Below are 10971 nucleotides of genomic sequence, written 5' to 3'. Positions count from 1 at the left end.
AGAGGATAGCCTTAAGGACGATGAATGCAGTTTGGGCATCATTTGGGCATTAAAGCGTTACCTGTGGTGTGGGGTCATGGCCAGTGCACTCTTGAGACGAAGAGCCCTGTGGGAAGTTGGGGTAATCTGCATATGAGTGGCAGGGATTAATTTAAGCAAAGACCCCAAAGCACAGGACTCAGAATTCCTGTGGTCACTCTTCTCTCTTGGGCAGGTAGAAAAGCTTCTTGAGATCATGGCATCCAAGCCCTCCACTTTATAGAAAGGCAAGCTTGGGTGGCCCATGTACGCATGCCCATTGCCATCTGCACCCTGATTTAATTCCTACGTGCCTCTCTCCTCTAGATAACAAGCATCTGCAAGCAGGCCGTGAGGATTCCTCACCTCTCTATCCCTAGGATCTGGCACTAGCGAATGGAAGAGAGAAGGAAGGACGAGAGAGGCCCACATGGGTCCCCTCTGTACCCAAGATCAAACAGCTCTGCTGAGGATCTCAGGACGGCCAGAATGAGCTGGTGGCAGGTTAGAGGAAGAAGTTTAATGGCGGAGCCCCATTCTTCTACTCTCTGTGGGTACTCCTCGCTGTGTGCCTTCTGCCCTCCCCATAGCCCAATGAGTAAGTATCATTATCCCCAGCATACAGGTGAGACAGCTGAGGCTTGAGGTGCTAGGAGTCCGGTCACACACAATAAGCCATCAGACAGCAAGGTCATGCCCTTCCATACGGCTCCGTGCCACCTTCCTGCACAGGAGTTTCTGAGCATGCGCCATGAAACTGCTCACTCCATGCAGGGGGATAAGCAGGCTGGCCTGACAGTCATGGTCGTATCATGAGATGAGCTGCTCTGGGTGGCTCCTGGAAGATCTGGCTCTTGGCTTTCTAAAGACATTTCCTCTTGAGTATGTTCTTGCCATACATTCTAAGAACCCTCATGAATGAAGCTCAAGACAGACCTCCCAGAGAGGCCCACATGAGACCATCAGAATCATCCAACTAACTCAAGAAGGACCAGACCGGGGATCTGCAGGATGCAGGCTGGTCACCCTCAAGACAGAATCCCAGAACTGGCCCATCCTGTCCAGTACCCTCATCAGGGCCTGAGACGAGGCAGGCCCAGAGAGGGGGGGCATGGGTCAGCAGCAGGGCCAGGTCTATGATTCAGGACGCCTGACCCGCGGTCCCCTCACATGTGTGGTACCAAAGCTATCAGATGCCGGGCGGTCTCTGTCTCCTCTGGACCGACGACGTCATGATGCTGTCACTGGTGCCCACCCTCGCGCTCACCCTGTGTGTGTCATCTCCACAGAGCCCACTGGAAGTGGGTGGTATTATACCAGGGCTTTCACCTGTGAAAACGGAAGAGCAGAGGTCAGAGCCCCCTTGAGGCCACAGGGCGTCCTTGAGGCAGGGCCCCAAACTCACGTTTTGCTCCCCAGGAAGATTTCGTGTTAAAATGTTTAAGGTGCGGGGAACATTGGGCCGGGTCATTTTTCACAAGGTCACGAAGCTCTTTGGAAGGTGCACTATGTCTCCATCAGAGCAAGAAACCTGCACCTTTGTGGTTAAAATCCTTGCCGGAATATTCGTTGACCTCAACTCGCAGGAGGAAAAAGAAAACTCATTCACGGAGTTCCACCCCAATGCTGTGAAAGCCCCAGGCACTACTCGTAGTCAGCGCTCTACCCAGAGCCCTACCCAGCGCTCTGGCCCCATCCCAGATGGGGGGTTATTCTCCAGGAGGGGAGAGAGGCTGGAGGCATCAAGTGACCCATCGATGTCACCCAGCCCGGGCCGGTACAAATGTCGCTTTTGGCCTCAACTCTGACCTCCAGCTTTTCCAGCTCACCAGGCTGGTTTCCAGTAGACCATCCCCTAACTGTCATGGTCAGAGAGAAAATTCCCTGACCCAAGTATGCTGGAGACATTCTCTTTTGTTGCTAGAAAGGAAAGAGCAGTAGAACTGTCTCCAAAGGGTCCCTTCTGAGGGCAGAGCCCCGAAAGGGGAGGTCTCGGCATTCCTGGGGATGGAGCGGGCAGGCCTGAGGTCCCGATACACACCCTCCACCCATCTGATGCTTTTGGCCCTGAGGAATCCCCATCATGGAGCTGCTCAGGAGGGCAGGAGCTGTGGAGGGACAGGAAGTGTCTTCATGTGCAAATTCCACACCTGTACACACATGCATTTCCCTGTCTTGGCCTCCAGTGCCTCCCCCCCACACACACACTGCATGGGGTTAGGACACTGAGGAGATCTTCAGGTGCCCAAGCAGAAATGGGGTGGGTGGGCTGGAGTTGCAGGAATGTGGGAAGGGCTCCCTACGTGGAATTAAATGAAAAAGCATTTGTAAATTGTCTGGCCCAGGGCTTAGCCCATGGGAGATTATCAACAAATAGGAATTTCAACCCCCACCACCATCCCCAGCTGGACCCAGGAATCAGGTCACACTGGGAGTGGTCTGAGAAGTCAGGACCCTGAGTGGGGTGCTGCCCCACTCAGGCCAGCTGTGCCCAGGTGTTTGGGGTGCATGCCGGGCCTATTCTGTGCTAAATCCTTGTTCTGTAAAGAGGCATTGTGTAGAGAGGAGCCCTGGGCTGTAGCTGTTAATGAGCAGGGGGTGGAGGGATCCACGTAGCTGGGGGCAGCCCTCCTGATAAAGCCACGGGGATGTGTACAGAGCCCCTCGGTCTGTTGGTGGTCCGGGCGGCTCCCACCCTCGGCCGGCAGAGAACAGAGCAGCACCCTCTGCTAATTATCTACCTTCCAGGGGATTCCCTCCTCCAATTTGGGGATTTGGGGTGGGGAGGGGACAGCCGGTGCTGCTAATTGGTGTCTTCCCAAGAACCCTAGATTGAGTCTGGGGATTACGCTAAGGAGGTGAGGAGGTGGTGCCCAAAATAAACACGAGCGCCCTTCCTAAGTGCATTCTTGCCAGCAAGTTAAATAATCCAGCCCCTGGAGCCTGTTCCTAAAAGATTTAAATGCTAAATCAGGGGAGGGGGACGGGTGGAAGGCGTAGTAGATTTCTACCGATTCTGACTTCTTCTGACATCTTTTAAAGGCTTCGTTTCTGAGCCGTTTGATTCCCTTTGACGATTGTCAAGTTAAGTTTACTAAAAACTGGAGAAGACTTTGTTCCAGGGTGGGGGGGATGGAGGGGGGCCGCTGGATTAGAAACATGAGCTGGTCCCCAGCTTGTCCATCCGCCCTGGCATCGTTTTCTTTCTGCGTTTCTGAAAGGCTCTGAGTAATCAGTTCCAGAGGACAGGCTGGGGGAACCTTGGCAAAGGGGCCTCGCTCTTGGCTATCACTTCGGGTATTTTATGCAGCTCATAGAGCTGCGATAGAGCCCAAAATGTGGGCACTTGGAAATCTAGGGGCCCATCTGAATTGATGTTCTGATGTGCACCCTCTCCCAGAAAGCAGCTCTCCGGAGGCCCTCGAGGGAGGCGTTGACGTTCAGGTTTCTAAGCGAGGAGTTTTGCATCAGTTTTCATGCTCCACAGGAAGGAAAGGTCTTGAGAACTGGCTGATAATAGCCTACATTTACTGAGCATCTACTGTGTGCCCGATGCCGCAGCTCCGTGCTGGCACTCCCTCTCTCATTTGACCCCAACCATGGACAGCCTGGTGAGGAAAGGCCTAGCATCGTCCCCATTTCCCAGAGGAGGTCACTGAGGCTCACGGGTGTCCAGCACTTGCCCACAGGCAGTCCGTGGGGGGCGGTAGGCAGGGCCCCGAGCTCCGCTCCAGTGAAGGAATTCTTTCCCAGTTGGCCTGTCTCCTGAATGCATTCCATGCTGCACTGAGCCTCATCCTTGGGTGGCTGGGCTGGATCCCGAGGAGAGATGGATGTGAAGTTTTCTAAGGCAGAGTCCCAGAATGACAGAGGCATGAGCTGTGTCCCCATCACAATGCTCCCCGCTCCCGGCCAAGTGGTCGGTTAGTCTCTAGGTGTTCTCGTCCAACGACAAGCATCTCATCTCTCCCTAAGGCAGGCACACCGTCTGAAGGCAGCTCTGGCTGGTTGAAGCTTTTTCTGGGCTGAGCTCTGAGTCTGGTAGGTTCTCCCAGCCTTCAGGAAGGCTCTGGCTTCCCCCCCGACCCCCACCACCGCCAGACCCAGGAGACGCCTGGCTGTCTCCTTCCTGCAGACATAAAGAGATCATTCCCAAGCCTCCTCCCACCCACCACTTCTTATTTCGCACATTTCTTTTAAACCGATGACAGCAGAAAGCTGAGAAGAAACCAGGCTTTTCTGTGTAACTCACTTGAGAACCGCTTTGAAGTCATCCTAAGGGTGTTCTCCCCTCCTCAGCACAGTGTCCACAGGACATATGAATACAGACATGTTTGGTGGCCACCTTTGGATTCACTGCAAAGAGATTAGCTCTGGGCCCGGAGGCTGAAGCCGGGGTGTTTAGCTCTGGCCCTGCCACTTACTGTCTGTGACCCTGGGCTAGTCACTTCCCCTCTCTGAAACTCTATGAAATGGCATTATTATCTCCCCTCATCGGGCCGTGAGGGTCAAATGACAGAAGTCTTGAATGGCCAAGGGCTGCGTTGTAAGAGTTGTCATCTGCACGTGTACATGGAAGCTTGAAATTTCCAAGACCATCAGGGTACCAGCACATAGTGATGCTTAGCTTGTCCATATTTGTCCAAGGAATGAATAAAATGATACACGGTTGCCCCTTAAATAGCATGGGTTCAAACTGTGTGGGTCCACTTTTTGCACATTTTTTCTTTTTTTTTTTAAGATTTTATTTTATTTATTTGAGAGAGAGAGAGAGGGAGGGAGAGAAAGCACAAGCAGGGGCAAGGGCGGAGGGAGAGGCAGAAGCAGATTCCCTGCTGAGCAGGGAGCCCGATGCGGGACTCCATCCCAGGACCCTGGGATCATGACCTGAGCCGAGGCAGATGCTTAACCAACTGAGGCACCCAGGAGCCCGTGCACATTTTTTTTTTTAATGAGTACATAAGAAAGATGTTTGGAGATTTGCGACAATTTGAAAAAAACAGATGAACCGCAGAGCCAAGAAATAACAAAAAATCTCTGAAAAGTTAGGTATTATTGTAGGAATACATTATATAATACATATAACATACAGAGGATGTGTTGATTGACAGTTTATGCTATCAGTAAGGCTTCCGGTCAATAGTAGGCTATTAGTAGCTTAATTTAGGGGAGTCAAAAGGTGTACTTGAATTTTCAACTGTGTCGGGGTTTGGTGCCCCAAACCCCCAAGTTGTTCAACCATATATGCGTCCTGGCTAGAAAGCCAGGAAACAACTTCAGGTTAGTTAAGTGAGCTTGAGTTACACGTTGCCTCCCTAAGACTTCGGTGTCCACTGACGAGCCCACGGGGGACAGCCAGTGCCCGGCACAAGCTAGGTGCAAAACAGCTCATTGCTGGCTGTCTTCTCTCCCCTCCCCTTTCTCATCCCTATTTGAAGATAAAAATATTGCAGTTGCTGTGACGTAAAATTCAATGCTTTTTTTTTTTTTTTTAGCGTTTAGCAAAGAGGTGACGAGTAGCCTTGCAGAAACACCATAATCAGAACGTTGTGGCTCTTGCAAATCTGAGGCCACGTACGTGTCACTGTGCTCTCTGTGGAAATAATTGTTTTCCAAGTGGCTGTTCCTCAGGTAACCTGATGTTGACTGCAATAATGCAATTTTCATATCGAAATGTTGTTCCAGAGGGAGGGTGTCTATTTCCCTTAGGCTTGTTGAAACCCAATCTACAGGAAAGGACGTTATAACAGAATTGGAGGTTAAATTTCATTTGCTGATTTAATAAAAACTAACAGGATGGATTTGGGGATATTTCATTAATCTTTCTTTCCTTTCAGTGCAAAGGAAATTAAGTTCACTCTAGTTCAAACTTTGTTTCACTCTTATACAGGGCCTGCCAATGTCCACTTTCTCTCTGGCAAGTTAAAACCTAATTAGTCACAGAAAATTCTTCCCTGACCCTGTCACCGTGAGCAGGAAAGCACCGAGCAACAGGCGCGGTGCCGCACGTTCACGTGTGCACGCGTGTGCTCACACACACACACGCACGCACGCACACGCTCCTGTCACCCTCTGCTGGGTCTTGTTTTTATTATCAGTGGCTTCCACAATCTGGGTGTGATGACATTCCTAAAAACGTATTGACAGGATGTGAGTTTTGCAGACGCTCCTTGCCAGGGCTTCATCACGTGACTATTAGACCATCCCTAGATGGGTCTTGCTTCACTTGCAGAATAGGCGGGGACTCTTTCGAAATGGAAACAATATCTTTTCCATTAGAGGCACGCTATTCAGCTTTTAAATGTCAACTCTGAATTTTTACTTCACCGAATAAATTGCAGGGGGGAGTATGTAAGGCAGTGAAGGTAGAAGCGGAGAAGGGGTAAGCCCCAGCTGGCTGGATCCACTGAGCCCACACTGGAGCTCTGGCTCTGTTGATGATTAGCTGTGTGCCTTTGGGTAAATGACTTAACCTCTCTGAGTCTGGGTTTTCCCTGCTGGAAAATGGGAATAGATAATCCCCAGTCTACCTGCCTCAGAGAGGGAGTGGGGAGGTCTAGAATGGCCCTTCGGGGTTCAGTCTCCTGGCCACCCTCAGAGTGCTGTAGTCTGGCTAACCCAGAACCCCTCTCCCTCTTAATCTTAACCTGCTCTGTCTCCATGCAGCTCTGATCATGCACCGTGCGTCGCCGTCCGCTGACTGCCTCTCCCTCACTCCCACGGACGAGTTCCAGGAAGGTGGGCATGCTCTCTGTGCCCCACTGTCAGCCAGCCCCCAGACCTGTGGCTGGGACACGGGAGACCCCCCAAAAGGCATTTGATGAACGAGGAAATGTGTGCCCAGGAACGCCCTTTGTAAACTATGATGCGCTGAAGTGACGTCATAGTCACCCCCAGGTGAGACATGATTGTGGAAATGTGACGTATTTATGGTGAATGTGCATCTAGTATTTCTCAGTCGTCTGGAGTTGGCAGCCTTGAGCGCCCCTGGAGTTTTAGGGATGCACTGGATGCTCATGGCTTTTAAGCATCTCTTCTTAAGGTAGGTGGTATTTCCTGTATTTCCAAAGATTCCAGGGTAGAAACCACTGCTGCTTGAGGGGGCACCATTTCTTGCCTGTGAAAGTCTTTGTAATGTAGAAAGTGCCCCAGATACTGGATGGTTTATTTTTATTTTTTTTTTAAGATTTATTTATTTATTTGGGGGGTGGGGGGAGGGGTAGAGGGAGAGGGAGAGAGAGCATCTGAAGCAGATGTTGCACCGAGCACAGAGCCCAACGTGGGACTCGATCTCACAAACCCAAGATCATGACCTGAGCCGAAACTAAGAGTTGGACGCTTAATGGACTGAGCCACCCAGGCGCCCCACCGGATGGTGTAGACTCCTGGTGGACACAGGCCTGTGGAGTAGCTTCTGGACCTGTCACCTCAGCCTTCTAGAGGGGTGCACGGTGCAGAGGAAAGTGAGAAGGACAGGTCCCACCTTCACCTCTGCTTGTGTCCTTATGACCCACGTGGTCTGGGCAGCTTCTTAAATCCTCCCGAGCCTCAGTTTCCTCGTCTGTAAACTGGGGATGGTATCGTGCCGGCCTGGGGTCTGAATGGGGATTACGGGAGGTAGCAGGTCTTTGGAAGGTCTTGGAAGGCTCGCCCTGCAGCACAAATCTGCGGAGCCCATGGCCCCGGCGGGAGTTCTAGTCCAATCTGTCTGCTGTGCGGGCTGGACTGGGTTCCCTCTAGCCTGGTCCCTGCCACTCGCACCCAGGGCCCACCTGGTGCCACCCTGCCCAATAACTGGTCGTCCGTGGACCCAGCGGTGGGGTGGAGGACAGACTGTGTGCACCGCTGCCCTGGGGGGCACATCTTGCCTCCTCACTTCGCACTTGCGAACATTTCTGTTCTGCCTCCTGCGTCATTAGGGTTAAATCTTGTAGCTGAAGCACTGGGAGTGAGCTGGGGCCCCAGGGCCTCTGGGAACAGCTATGGGTTTTTCTCCTCATTTAAAAAGTGAGCCTAGGGCGCCTGGGTGGCTCAGTTGGTTAAGCAACTGCCTTCGGCTCAGGTCATGATCCTGGAGTCCCTGGATCGAGTCCCGCATCGGGCTCCCTGCTCGGCGGGGAGTCTGCTTCTCCCTCTGACCCTCCCCCCTCTCATGTGCTCTCTCTCATTCTCTCTCTCTCAAATAAATAAATAAAACCTTTAAAAAAATAAAAAAATAAAAAAAATAAAAAGTGAGCCTAAACATCCTTGTCCTGTGCCTTCCCCCGGGGTCACACTGGGGGGATAAAGTGGAACAACACCGATGAAAGTAAAACCAGGCACATTGAAGAGTTTGGGCTCCTTAGTCCTCCTTCTGGGGCCCCGCAGGGCTGCTCGAGGCAGAGGGGTGGGGCGGCAGGCAGGAGTGAATAGATGGCAAATAATCCAACTCGGTGGGTAGGAATGTTCTTACTAAGCATTTATCGTAGGCCAGGCACTGGGCCGCGTCCTTCATCACAGCAAATCCTCCTATGAAGGAGACACGAGTATTAGCCTCTCCATTTTGCAGATTGGGAAGCTGAGGCTCAGAGGTCACACGGGTTTGGAGGCTGCAGAGCCAGGCTTGACCTCTGCTGCCCGTGACCGGCTGTGCGCTGTCCACTTCTCCTTGCCAAGAGGGGAGGCAAGAAGAAGCCTGAGTTACGGGGCTTTGAACTTGGTCTTGAAAGGAGGAGGGGAGTTGATTGCGCAATGAAGATGGGGAGGGCTGTGTCAGGAGCAGGGCGGGTGGGCAGGCTCCCGGCTGGAGTGGTCAGGAAACCTGCCCAGAGGACATGAGGCTGGAGCTGGACTTAGAAGGGTGGGTGGCAGGCAGAGGGTAGAGGAGGTCCTCTGGGAGATGAGCTTGCAGGGAGAAGGATGGGGGAGAAGGGCTACAGATGGGGTCAAGGCAGAGGAGGCCAGGGCCCACTGGAGTCTCCTAAGAGCATAAGCTGGTTGCCCAGGAAGGTTTATCCAAGGAGGGACAGGCCTCCCTGTCTCCTCTTCCTCCCCGACTTGAGCCCCCACTTCTGCATGCCTGCCACCATGACTGTTACCCCTTCTGAGAGATGGGGAGGCTGAGGCTCGGAGAGCCTAAATCCCCCAGGGTCACAGGGTCGCAGCCAGCGTAGCCCTGGCTTTGGAATCCAAGGTGTCCGAGCCTGAGTCATTCCCCCTCCACGGTGCCGAGCTGCCCTCCCTGGCCATCTCCCCCCAGCCCCGGCACGAGGGGACCGACCAGAGGGTCCTCAGGGTTCAAGGGGGATGAGTGTGAATGGATGGGCCCTAGACCCCAAACCCCAACCAGAAAAGGTCCACTTCTGTCTTATTGCTGAGGTCTCTTTGAAGAAATGTCTGCCCCTTGTGGTTCAGTGGGACAAATTAAGCCCCAGGGAGCGGGCATGACTTGCCCGTGAACCCACACTGAGGTGGAGCTGCTGAGACTCCCAGGCCAGTGCTCCTTGGAATGGACTTGCTCGTGTGCCCCCGTAGACACGAGAAGGACACTCCAGGCTCCTTGTCCCCTCCCATACGGTCCACTGCTGCCACCTTTGTCCAGACCTCACCCTGCCACCCCCTGTGGCCCAGGGAAAGAATGACTGAATGAGGTCAGGAGAGCAGAGGAAGGGCCGGGAGGTTCAGGAGACGCTGGTCAGAACCATGACAAGGAGAGTCGAGGGGTTGCCAGAGCAGCAGGCTCACAGCAGAGCCCGACACTGGGGATGACCAGACAGCGCACACACGTCTCTGGGCTCCAGCGCCATTGAGCCCGCTGGGCCTCGGAATCCTTCTCAACCCGGGGCACCAACAATAAACACAACACAGCACCTTTGTGCAGCACCATTCTGAGCTGTTGAACTTGTATGTGCACATGTGCACTCACCCCGAGACGGACCCCATGATAATCCCCAGTTCACGGACCAAGAATGAGGAGTCCAAGGCAGAGGGACATTAAGTGAGTCGTGCAGTGTGACCGGGAGCCCGTGGCAGGGCTGGAACATGGGCATGGGCAGGTGCACTCCAGGGTTGTGTCTCTAACCACCTTCCCAGTGGCCTCACGGATTTAGCAAGTGATTCATTTTGTTCACTTCTTAGCATCTGTGCTTCCCTGTTACCCGCCTGTCTCCTCTCTCTACAGTATAAGCTCCTGGGGGTCGGCATGCCCCGCAGGCTCTGTGTGCACCCCCAACAATCTGCCTCCTTCATGGCCGAGCCCTGGACCTAAGAAGCCACTGGGGAGGACTCTAGGCCCCTGTTGGGTGTGAAACACGAGCCAGCCCAACCTTCCTTGTCCACACCTTGCCGAGTGCACCGGGTCCCGTGAAGATGGGCACCTCCCCTCGTCCCCATCTCTGACAGGGAGGGAGCCACGCTGCTCAACACTGAGGACCATGAGATCCCCCTCCTTCCCTCCACCCCATACCAAGGATATGACTTCTGATCCCTGTTTGTCCCAGGCATCTGGTGCCAATTCAAACCCTTCTGCTGGGATTCCCAAAGGTCCTTGAGTAGAGTCTCTTGTCACCATACCCAGCCCTCACCACCCTGCCCTGGATTCGTCCGTCATATAGCTTCTTCCAGGAAGTCCTCTGGAATGCCCCCCAGGCCCCCATCTCACACTCATCATGGTGTCTGTAACACACATGCTGTGATGTGTGGGCTATGTCAGTTGGAGAGCAGGCCCGCCCGTGAACCTGGGAGGCCAGGAGCCTCCTCTTATCCGTGGCTGTGCCCGACGGTAGAGTGTGCAACCCACCTTTGTTCAGCAAATGAATAAATGAATGAATTCCACCGGGGCCCAAACAGATCACATTTCGAGCCCACCTGGTGCTCACCTGTGCACCCTCCCAACAGGGCTGGGGCAGGCATTACAGTCCATCGCTGTCACCTTCTCATCGCCCCGTCGGACACAAAGCCCCGGGAGGGGTGGGG

Source organism: Phoca vitulina, unplaced genomic scaffold, assembly GCF_004348235.1.
Source record: "Phoca vitulina isolate PV1807 unplaced genomic scaffold, GSC_HSeal_1.0 scaffold7, whole genome shotgun sequence".
NCBI classification, from domain to species: Eukaryota; Metazoa; Chordata; class Mammalia; order Carnivora; family Phocidae; genus Phoca; species Phoca vitulina.
This window is presented reverse-complemented; position numbering follows the sequence as displayed.